Here is a 12,214-nt window from a genome sequence, read left to right on the forward strand (position 1 = left end):
TAAAAAATATCATTCATTCAGTGACCGTTACAACAGCACTGAAAAAAAATGATTTATGACACTTTTTTCACAATGTTGCAGCATTCCCTTGACCATGAGATCAAAATTCAGACATTTGGCAACTGGCTCATATTTATGACAGTTGCAGCGCTATCTGCTTGAGAGCTCAAAACATTGTTAGAGACCCCACACACCCACTTTACGGTTTGTTTCTGTTGCTCCCCTCTGGGAGGAGGTTTCAAAGAATTTCTAGCAGGGTTACCCGATTTTGTAACAGCTTTGTTCCTTATGTTATCAACATTAGCGTTGTTGTTGTTCCCAAAGGTGCTTTTTCAGGAGGCAACTGGACTTTTTTGTTGTTGTTTTTTTCCTTTTGAAGATGTTTTGTTTCTCATGTTATTGTTGCTGTTACCATATTTACCATCAGATAGCTAGGGAAATGATATTATTAATCACTATATTCCCTAAAAAAATACAATCACTTGTCCATGATCCAAAATGATCTGCTACTTTTAATAGGCTGACTTAATATGACTGAGTCCCTGAGTGCACTTTAAAAAAAAATCCTCTGAAATGTTGGACTGGAAACAGAAATATGTTCAATCACTTTAGGTGCCATGAGTAAATTATTGCTTAACTCCGCTAGCCTATTAAAGTTAAACCTGACTTCTTGTCCTCTGAATTCAGTGGGATTGAATGGTACTTTATTTTTGCTAGCTGCTACTACTTGTGTTATGTGGGGTATATTTTGAATCTTCAGAATCTGAATCTGTAATTATAAACTATGTTATGAAAGAATTGGATGTCCAGTCAACACACACGGTTCACCCACAAAAGGGCGAACGACAAAAGCGCGCCTGACTAAACCGCGGTGACAAAACCGCGAGTTCTAAAGCGCGCCGACAAATGAGCGCTGAAGCGCACCAACAACAGCGCGCTGACAGAAGCACGCTGTAACCCTAAACCTAACCCTAAACCTAACCCTAAATCTAACCCTAAACCTAAACCTAACCCTTACCTTAACTTAAACCGCACTTCTGTTGGTGCGCTGTTGTCGGCGCGCTGTTGTCGGCGCGTTGATGACATCGTGGTTTTAGCGACACGGTTTAGTCGGCACGGTTTTGTCGTTCACCCTTTTGTCGGGTCACGAACACACACCATGTCTTTTTTAAAAGAGTCTGCATTGCACTGCTTTTGTTGCAGCTGGCTCCAAACATTTTACTATCTAAGAAGTGTCCATAGCTTCTTCCTCCTCCTTCTCTCGTCCATTCTTCCATCCCTATTTGATGTTTTTTTCCATCTGTTAGATGGAGGCATTCACTCCTTGATGTCCTCCAGGCAAAAAGAAAAAAGTGGACCCTCAGAGTAAAGAACTGTGGCAAAAATTGCATTATAATGGGTTTAGCCCAAGTGTCAGCCCTTATCCCTCCCTAAACTGGAGAATTCATTTTTCTTTTTTCTTGCAATATCACATAAAATTGCTGAAAACAGATTGCTAGAAAGAGTTCAATGATATTTTTTTTTGTACATTTTAAGTTTCTGGTATGCCAATCTGAGGTGGATTCTTCAGAGTAATTCAGTTGTGGGTGTGGAATCTCGAAGAAGAACTGAGGCAATTTGGAATGAGTTGTGCCACTTCAGCCTTCACATAAACAACATTTTGGAACAAGCTCCAAGGTTTTTGGAATGAGTCATTACAATTGGGGCACTGACTAAAAACACCTGGCAAGCAGAATGAAGGTGATATTGTCAAATATGTAAATACTGTAAGGATTCCCAGTTGCTGGCCAATAAAAACAAACAATCATTTTGAGTTTTCAGAATGACATTAGTCACAAAACATGGTGATAGTCTTCAGTATTTCAGACACATATAAAAATATATAGTACCTTTAAATAAAGCAACCTATTTCTTGTTAAAAACTGGGCATTAAAAAAATCCTGTTGAGCTTGAAATGAAAGTGGTTTAACATGACTTTTAGGCTATAATCTTTTGCGTATTTTCCTGGGGTAATTTTAATTTAACTTAATAGCAATATCTCGTGTGCACATTGCACATAGCAAGTCCCCATAGATGACATTGTTTGATTGAAGGAACCTGGAGCACACTCATGCTGCTTGATTTCACTGGGACTCTCTCTAAGAGATAGATGGTCCCTGAGATAATCAAGGCCAATGCAATGTAGGGTTTTATAGGGGATTACCAGCATTGTGAATTGTACATGGAAGCAAACTGAAAACCATTACACTTCACAAAGTAATGATGATACATGGGCGTATTATGAGGCATCCACCAATGCCTGTAGGACTGCATTCTGGACCACTTGTAACTTCAAGAATAGCCTCATAGCAATAACACTTAGATTTATATACCTCTTCACAGTGTTTTACAGCCCTCTCTAAGCGGTTTACAGAGTCAGCATATTGCCCCCAACAATCCTCATTTTACAGACCTCGGAAAGATGGAAGACTGAGTCAACCTTGAGCCTAGTGAGATTTGAACTGCCAGCAGTGATCAGCATAAGTAGCCTGCAGTAATACATTCTATCCACTGTGCCACTAAGGCTCATGTACAACACATTGCAGTAATCCAGTCAAGAAGTGATTAGGGTGTGAGTGACTGTCTGAAAGGCCTCGAACTCTAGGAAAAGTGTAACCCAGGGATGTCAAACTTGTGTCGTCACATGACGTATCATGACTTTTCCCCCTTTGCTAAAATGGGAGTGTGGGGGACAGCGTGTGATGTATCCGGCCCACGGGCTGCGAGTTTGACACCCCTGGTACATCCTCTATAAAGGCGTCCCTGGTTAGAGTTACCACCTGCTCCTTGAGCAGGAATCTATGAGTCCAGGAAAAGCCCCTGATTGCATAGCAACCTTGAAGGGGGAAGTGGAGCTCCATCAAAGACCAGACATGGAAAACTTTCAGATCCAGGGAACCCAAATAATCACAACCACTTGGTCTTGCCAGGCTTAGGATTGAGTGTGTTTTTCCTCATCCAGACATGAACAGCTTTCAGACTCTAGGTTAAAATATTGACAGCAACACTTGGATGGAATGGGTCAAGATATATAATTGGATATCATCAGTATATTGATAGTATGAGAGCTTAAAATAATAGACAATCTTACCCTGTTATTTCATGTAGATCAGAGTTCTCCAACCTTTCCAGCTTTGTGGACCAGGGGTATTTGAGGGGAGAGGGGAACATTTCAGGTGAGTGGCTGGCAAGTTAGCATATTGCCCCAACAATCTGGGTCTTCGTTGTACTGACCTCGGAAGGATGGAAGGCTGAATCAACCTTGAATTGGTCAGAATTGAACTCCTGGCAGTGTGCAGAGTTAGTCTGCAAGACTGCATTCTCATCACTGTACCATCACAGCTCCTACTGAAATGTTCGTATTTTTCAGCTCTTATTGCTACAAGATAATCCTTAGCTCGAAGTATTTAAATGATTAAATGGAGGCATGAAAATACAGTATGATGTAGAAAAAATGTAAAAAATATCTCCCATTTTTTTCAGTATTTTACATTTTATCTCAGACTTCTCTCTACTTGGATATTGATAATAATGGGGGGGAACCATCATGTATATACAATTCCATGGGAAAAAAGAATAAAGGAAGATAAATATTCTGTCCCTGGACTTTTTCTCCAAGGAATAGAAAAACCTTGGCCAGATTCTCAATGATAACATACCAAGTGTTTACAATTTCAGCAGGGATACAATAACCTTGGCAAACAGCCTCCAAGTGGCCAATTTGCAACATAGAATTTTATTCCAATGGAATGCTAAAATCCAATATGTTCTCCCGTTAATAGAGATGTCCTTGATCTTGTTCTTTCTTCCAGGAGCTCAATCCCTGGGCATAACAATCCCATCTCCAATTTTCCTCTACACTAATGCCCGCATTTATCTGAGATAGAGTACTTGCCTCAAGGTCATCCAGGGGGCTACCTTGGCTGAAAGTGGACTTGAACTTTATGATTCCTGCCCAATGTCTTGACCACTGCACTGGCTCTCTAAAAGAGCCCTCCAGATAAAAAGCTTGATAGTTCCTAAGGCTAACAATGGCTATGACTGGCTATAATCTCACTTGATTATCTCCAGCGTCAGTTTCCTTGGCAGACCCTAGGATGCACTTGTAGATTGACCAGTAACTTTGAAAAACAATTTGCTTGGAAAGGCTTTCATTTCATTTGAACCTTGCCACCGTTTTACTGTCATATTTTACAGGGCTGCGACTAGACCTTATGCTAACCAACTGATATTTTGATATTTGTTACATTTTTATATTTTAAAGTTTCACTATACAACTATGTCACACATTTCAAGCTTCAGTTCTGCTTGTCCCCTAAAAGTGAGGTTTTAATAAATAAATTGCGAAATCAGCCTCCTTAATCTTCTACCCCCTGGCTAAATTGGGCTCTGCTAGCATGAGGGCTCTGTTGGAATGATACTAATGATTATACCAACATCAGATTAAGGGAAATTATTTTATTGCCTTCCTTTATCTCCCCCAGCTATCTTTTTTTAAAAAAAAAATAAAATCAAGGCCTACAGACAATCCCACATTCATAGGCCACACTCGCCAACACTGGACATTAATTCACACAGTTCATACCTTTAAAAAATCCTGAGTATCAGCACAATTTATTTGTAGATATCTGCTGTTATTAAAATGATAAAATATAACTGTAGCATACTCCTAAAATATTAGGGGACTGGGGTAAAAGAAAATGTGTAGCATGTGGGTGGGTGGGGGAGAAAGGGGAGGGGGACAGAGAGAGAGGCTGCTATTTTGTAAATTACCTGGAAGTAAAGAATGAATTCAATAATACTTACGCTTGAATAACCATGGCCCAAACTGAGTTGCTCGTGATCATGCAGTATTTCATGATCTCTTCTGTAGCATAGACAATAAGTGGACATTCCCATCAAACCAGTATGACCAGTTCAAATACCAGTTTAGAAAGAGCAATAATGCGAGTAGAGGGAAGACTTCTGTTTTCAGTTTAGGAAACTAGAAGACTGTCACAAATCCATTGTGTGTCTATTGGCGGGGGTGTTTTTTTTTTTTAATTCACTGTGAATTATATGTTCTTTATTGCAATATGTTGTTCACAGGAAAAGAAAAGGAAGTGTGCAGATTAACAAAAAAAAACTCTAGAAAGGAAAACGCTGATGTCTGAATGAAATGCCTAATTGTTTCCTGTTTTATGAAAGTTTCAAAATGTTCACATGACATAAATTTTAATTTTATCTTTAGAATTTGTATCAGTAGAATTCAGGAAGGCACACATACCTCCTCAAAACAACAGACTGAATGCTCAGGCACAACATGCATTTTGTGTCTTGCTGAGCCTCCAGTAAGTGTTGTCAAAGCAATTATTCTGCTCTTTTAAAAAAAAAAATAGTGTTCTCATTCCACTTGATGAAAATGCCCTTGCCTTAAAAATCTTGTCAGAGGAGAAGAACAGTTTAAATAAATGTTAATGAGTGAAGTGTATTAATCCTACCCTTGTTTAGGTAAGACATCGCCGAGGGATGTGTCAATGTCCTTTCCATTATCCAGTCCTTTCCATTATTCTGTAAGTCGCTTGGTTTCTCATCCTTCCAAGAAAGTCTTAATCCTCAATTGCAGGAAAAATTATTCTGTTTAATATGGCAAGATTGGGAATAAGGAAATGCTCAGGATGGTACACATGCTGGAACATGTTCTTTCTTACTTCCTTATTTATATCCTGTCTTTATTATTTTTACAAGTAACTCAAGGTGGCAAACATATCCACCAGCACATCTTTCTCCTCCTATTTTCCCCACAACAGCAACCTTCTGAGGAAGGTTGAGCTGAGAGAGAGTGACTGACCCAAAGTCATCCAGCTGGATTTCATGCCTAAGGCAAGACTAGAACTCATGATCTCCTGCTTTCTAGCCTGGTGCCTTAACCACTAGACCAAACTGTCTCTTTTATAGGGCCCAGATCAATGGTTTTAATCTTCAACAGTCTTAACCTAATATTCAAAAGGCACTCAACATGAGTAGCATTCTTCCAATATTAAATTGGTATCCAAAACTAGTCTGAACATTAGCAGGTAGACATGGTAGGACTGAATTATACAGCAACAAAGAAGATAATCTCTCTCACACTTCACTGGGCAAACTCCCTACCACCCATCACCAACCCAACTGCTGGTCAGTTGCTGTTCAGATTTACTGAGTTTCTGAATCATGAGTGTTGATTTACTATTGTACTCTCAGGCTGCCCAAAGCGGAATTGTCCTAGAAGTCAGTGCTCATGAAACAGAGATGAGTAGAATTTATCTTTCTCCATTCTAAGGGGGCTTATAAGTACCAGTCTGATCTCACTTTATGAAGGTTACCTGACTACATCACAGACAGAATAGTTGGTGAAGTACTTTGGATTATATCTATGGCAAAGTTGCATTGTTCTAAGCAGGCAAGGGGGAGAACTGTTTTAATGCAGACATGGCTTAGGTTGGCTTAAGGCCACCTCAAATATGTTCAGGGGAATCCGATGAAGGCAACCTCGTGGGGTTGTGGCAGAGAAAATAAGCTGACAAGGCATTTTTGTGCCACAGCTAAATGCAAGTGAGAGAAGACAGTCTGAAGGAGGGGAAAACCCAAAACTTTTTATCTTTTCTTTTCTGCAGTCACAAGAATATTGATGCAACTTCTAAAACTGTCAACAGTTGGTTGCAATTGAAAATGAACAGCAGAAATAAATTAGGGAGACAGACTAAGCCAAGAACAATGAAAAGCATAAGAGAGCTGAAGAATTTGAAGCCAAATCATTAAATAGTAAATACTCCTTTTCCTTTTTCTTTTTACCATATACTCACCTATGTGTTGAAGTTTTAAGTTGTGTTGAGTTTTAGTTTTAAACCCCCTGAGGCAGCCAATCTTATCTGAGAGGTGTAATTATTGTGATCAATTGGATATGCCTAATACATTAACCATTGCTAAAGATTTTTTTTCTATCATTGCAAGATTTGAATTGCTTCTTGATCTTTTTATCAATAATAATTAATACTTCAAAAATAATGATAAATATTGAAATATAAACAGCTGAAACATTAAAAAAAACTCAAAATGGTTCTACAATAAAATAAATGTTGCATAGATCATAGTAAATGAAATAAGTGTAACAAAGGGGGAAAAACACATAACAAAAACAATCCTTATATCAATTTAGTATCAATATGGGATTAATTCAATTCTGTTTCAGTTCTTAAACTTATCACTAAATCTACACCATATAAAATATATTGCTTTATTTTCTCACTTTTTAGAATATACTTTCCAAAAATGGAAAACAGACTTACATCTCCAAGCTACAGAGGGCCTTGGGTGAAATGAATTTTTTCACCTAGGAATCAGGTCAGGCTATAGTACCAAGACAGCATTACTTGCACTTGTGGTTAACATTTGGATATGGGTGGTATCCTGCTGCACCCTCAACTTTGAGTGTTTTACAGGTCACCCAAGTAACACCTTTGTTGCATAAGTTGCATTTCCAGTTGCTTTCTGAGTACAACTCAAGATGCTTGTTAAATAAAGGCATGCATGGCACAGGGCCAGGTTTACTTGAGGGATTGCCTCTCCCTGTGGGTATTTGCCTATCTTACTAAGTTAATAGTATGGGTGCAGTCCTTAAATGTTGCCATATAATGGAATCTCAGGAACATGTCTTCTCAGTGGCCATCTCAGTCCTTCGGAACAGCTTCCTGCCAGTGATTAGAAGAACCTTTACTTTTCAATACCCCCTTTTTAAAAAAGAGGCAGACAGAGGGGTGGGGAGGGGAGGGAGGAAGGAAGAAAAGAGGAAGGGAGAGAAGGAAAGAAGGAAGGAAAAAGAAAGAGAGAGAGAGAAAGGACAGAAGGAAGGAAGAGAAAGAAAGAAAGAAAGAAAGAAGAAAGAAAGAAAGAAAGAAAGAAAGAAAGAAAGAAAGAAAGAAAGAAAGAAAGAAAGAAAGAAAGAAAGAAAGAGAAATTTCTATTTTCTGGTTATTAATTTCTGGACCTATTTATTTTCCAAAGTTGGATATTCCAGTTGTTCATTTCATGATTCAGGTTTGCAGCTAATGCTAACTTCCCCTTCCCTTCCCTTCCCTTCCCTTCCTTCTGCAATTGCTAATGCATGGAACAAGAGACTCAGAAGGGATCCTCCCTAACTTCTCTGTAAAAGAGATGGCAGCATAATTATTCATCACGTCATGTTTCCTAACTGGAAAGATCTACCTGGGAAAGCTGACACTAATTCACAGATGTTACACATGTTCTGATTATTACATGATCAGTAACACTTTAATCATGATGCCATCCAGCATTCACAAGATTAACAACTGTTCCCCAGATAGGAAATACAAAACAGATACTCTCTACTTATCCCCATCTTTGGAGCGGTCTCCCTGAAGATAAGTGCTTACTTTTGCCAAATGCAAGATGCCACACATCCTTTCTTTCCAGGTGGGAAACCTTTGTTCTTTTGGAAATTACAAGAAGCTTTCCAGTGGTAGGAGAGAAACATGAAAGGGCTGGGGATCCAGAAAAGAAGAGAGAGCTAAGATCCTTCTCCAACCTTTGACTAAATGTGGACTTTCATAAAGAAGTATTTCCAAGTAACAAACCAGTGATGGGTTGCAGGCCCAGTATGCGCATACCGGAGCCAGCCCGGAGCACCGGATACCGTTCCGGTACGGTGATCTGGAGGGACCACCCGCCTGCCCGAGCTCCTTACCGAAGTTTAAAGGCTTTTGTTCTTCTGCCCAGGTGCATGATGCGTACAGCAGCTGCGCGACGCTCTGCAGAGCAGCTGGAGCATCACGGAGGCGCTTGAATGCATGAGTGCTGCGTGCATGTGTGCATGCGCTGTGCACGTCCATGAGGACGCTGCCGGCCTCGTTCCAACCGTACCGGTTGGAATGGGGTTTGCAACCCACCACTGTAACAAAAGGACACAAAGGCACATATTTAGTAAAATAAGATAAAGCTAATTAAAAATTATGTTGATTTGTTTTCATTCTTTTTGTTCATTTTAAGATAATGGATTGTCTCTGGTGGCTATTACCTTCATACAAATTCTGTCCTTGTGTGTAAACTATAATTATGCATACTGGCTCCTTTATATGTCATTGCTTTTAAGTAGGAGACAATTAGCATCATCTAAAGATCTGCTCAAATCTTTTTTTACTTTTTATTATTGGAGGTTCTTCTAAAATGTAGTGTGATTTACTAGCTAAATATGTTGATTTGTTCAATGATTATATTTATGCCTGGCATACTGTTGATTTTTTTAAAAAAGATTCAGTTCTATTTACTTCTTGTGTAATAATCCTATTTCCTCATAAAAGAGGAAATAGAAGATGATTTAAATAAATAAAAGGTTGATTTCCCTAGTCAAATTTCTCAGTACTACAGGACAAAGAAATAGTGCTGTAAAGTACATTAAATATCCTTTCAGTCGTATTTCCTTTTAGTTGCCAGTAAATTGCACAAGTCCTAGGAGCCCTATTTCCTTTGAATATACTGGTAATTGGTGGCACCCAAACAACCAAGTTGCTACATCAAAGCAAGAAGTGGAGCTATGCTATGTAGGCATCAGTGATGTGCGGTGAGGTTTATGGCTGGTGAGGCAGCAATTTTTTTAGACTTGTGGACTTCAACTCCCAGAATTCCACAGCCAGGCATGCTCAGTTCTGATTTAAAGCGACAGCATTTGTTTTTCTCCTTTGCTAAATAAGTTTCCTTTTTTCTTTTTCTTCTCCCTTCCCCTCCTTCCTCCCTCTCTCCCTCCCTCCCCCTCTCTCAAACACACACACACACACACACACACACACACACACACACACAAAGTTGCACCAGGATTCAGAAAATTTAAGTTTTCCTCCTCAGCCCATGTTAGCAATATCACTAGCAGCATTTTGGCTGGCAGGTGTAAGTAGAAGTGGAAATTCATTCTACTGAAAATATTGTTTTTGCTTATGATTGGATAATTAAAATTTCAGAAGACCCAAAGGCATAGTATTAGAGTGTTACATAGTGCAAAAACTAAAGAACTGTCTCAATATGCTCCCTCCCCCCTCTCTCAAACACACACACACACACACTTGAAGTTGCACCAGGAGGATGAAGTTTGAATTCCCCCCTCCCTCTGACTCACACATTTTCCAGCTGTTTCAGAGAGGATTTCAACTCTGCTCTTGCCTGCCATCATGAAAAGAAAAAAAATGTAAAAGGAAAAGGCAAGAGCTGAGGTCAAGCTGAGTTAGTTGCTGCCAGAGTCATCATGGATGACTCTGCTTAATTGTTTAAAAAAGCCTCTTAAAAAACACCCTCTACAGGAGGCAGGAGAACGACGTGCCTCATCTATGTCAATTTTTCAGCTTTTAACCCTTGCTTAACTCTGCTCGAGTGATCATAAAAAGTCAGACTAGATGAGGCATGTTGTTTTCCTGCCGCCTCCTGTAGAGGGCGCTTTTTAGAGGCTTTTTTAAACAGTTAAGCACTAAGCAGAATCATCCATGGTGACTCTGGCAGCAACTAGCTCAGCCTGACCTCAGCTCTTGCCTTTTTCCTTTTACATTTTTTTTTTCTTTTCATGATGACAGTGGTGAGGCTCTGCCTCCCCCGCCTCTCCTGACTGCACGTCCCTGGTAGGCATACAGTGTTTCTCAGAGATGCTTGAGACCTCTAAGCATTTGTCTTACCCTTTCAATCTTGCCCTTACAACTGCTTTACAATTTCTGCCCTTAATAGTAGGGTATAAGTAAGGAAGGAAGGTTGAAAGCCAGGACAAAGAACTGAGAAGTTTGCAAGCTAGCTATAAAATTGCACTCTTCTTTTATGACTGATTACATTAAGGCAAAGTCTCTATGTGTCATTTAAATTCTTTTTCTATAGAATCCCCAGTTGATGGAAGGAGGGCTCACATAAGAAATATGGCTAAACTGTCTCTCATGAAGAAAGGCAAATGTACGTGTCCCAGCATAATGTTGCAGGATCCAATCTGGATCCGTCACTGGGACCAAAGGTTTTGTCTTCTGAGCTTTTGGGCTTGTGCTGGAGCCCATCCTCAATGTGACACATTATGGTGTGTGAGAAGCTCCCTGAGGATGGGCTCCAGCACGAGTCCAAAAGCTCGAAAGACTAAACCGCGGGTCCCAGTGACCAAGCTAGCTTGGATCCTAAACCATATCTTTCATATTTGTTATATTTCCAACATCTCCCTTTTCTTTTCCAGTTTCCAAAATTACCCTTACATAGACCTTTGAAAAAAATACCCCCAAATACCTAGACCCCCACTAGACCCCCAAACTTTCCATTCTATATAGCACCTGAACCAATTTCTTCTGGCCACCTATAGATAATCAGAACTTGCAGGTTTCCAGTGGAAATTTACTGAGCTATTGGAATTTCCCCATGTTAAGAGTCCTGGCTCAACCCACTTCCCAACTTCTGGATCCTTCTCCCAACCCAGCAACACGTTAAGGTTTTGGAAAATTACTTTTTAATAGTGATATGCTACTCTGTTGACTGTATAGCTACTTCTTTTTACAGTTAGTCTTTTTACAAAACCTCAAACATCAAACAGGACATAAATTGAGAAGAAGGGACAGTGTTTGCATGTCTTTTATTTTTGCAGCCTCCTATTTTATCAGTTGGAAGTAAACTCATTGTCTTATTTGGAGTCGTTTGAATTTTGAGGTTAGCAGGGAGGTGAATGGCTTAAAACTATAAATGGTGGTGGTGCTGAAGAGATTTGAGCTTGTTCAAATATTTGAAAATGTCATGTAAAGCACTCATCATATTCTTACTTCCAAGTGCACTTTCCAATCAACAGGCCCCCAAATGGCAAAGAACTGTAGGGTTTTTAAATCATTTTAAAAGCATGGAGCAAGAGAGCTTAGTCTTCAAAGAACAAAAAAACATGTGGTTGTTTTTTTCCCCAAACGTTTTGTTGTGAATCCTCTGGAAAATAATCCTAAATTCCAAATACAATGTTTGATAAATTGTTGACAAGCTAAGCTAGATTTACTAACTTCATAAAGCAGAGAGAACATTTTCCCAACCTGACTTCCTCCAGATGTTTTAAATGCAATTTTTAGGATTTTCAGAATGTTCACTGGATCTTCTGGGAATTCTACTCAAACATCTGGAAGGTGTCAGATTGGAAAAATATTCTTTAAGGATA

General features: G+C 39.4%; 1 protein-coding gene and 1 long non-coding RNA gene across 2 annotated transcripts in view; one reads left to right on the forward strand and one right to left on the reverse strand.

Moving 5' to 3' along the window:
• The window catches only part of WWP1 (WW domain containing E3 ubiquitin protein ligase 1), a 67,694-nt gene extending 62,045 nt beyond the window's left edge, over positions 1–5,649 (reverse strand). Inside the window, exon 1 of the mRNA XM_087706892.1 lies at positions 5,520–5,649. The gene's annotated coding sequence lies outside the window, so the exon portion shown is untranslated. The remainder of the gene's footprint in view (positions 1–5,519) is intronic.
• Positions 1–12,214, forward strand: part of LOC148049156 (uncharacterized) — a 53,263-nt gene that overhangs the window by 7,450 nt on the left and 33,599 nt on the right. The window lies entirely within an intron of this gene.

This window comes from Thamnophis sirtalis, unplaced genomic scaffold (genome assembly GCF_051295495.1).
Source record: "Thamnophis sirtalis isolate CommonGarterSnake01/CBP01778 unplaced genomic scaffold, rThaSir2_p1.2 scaffold_2, whole genome shotgun sequence".
Taxonomy (NCBI): Eukaryota; Metazoa; Chordata; class Lepidosauria; order Squamata; family Natricidae; genus Thamnophis; species Thamnophis sirtalis.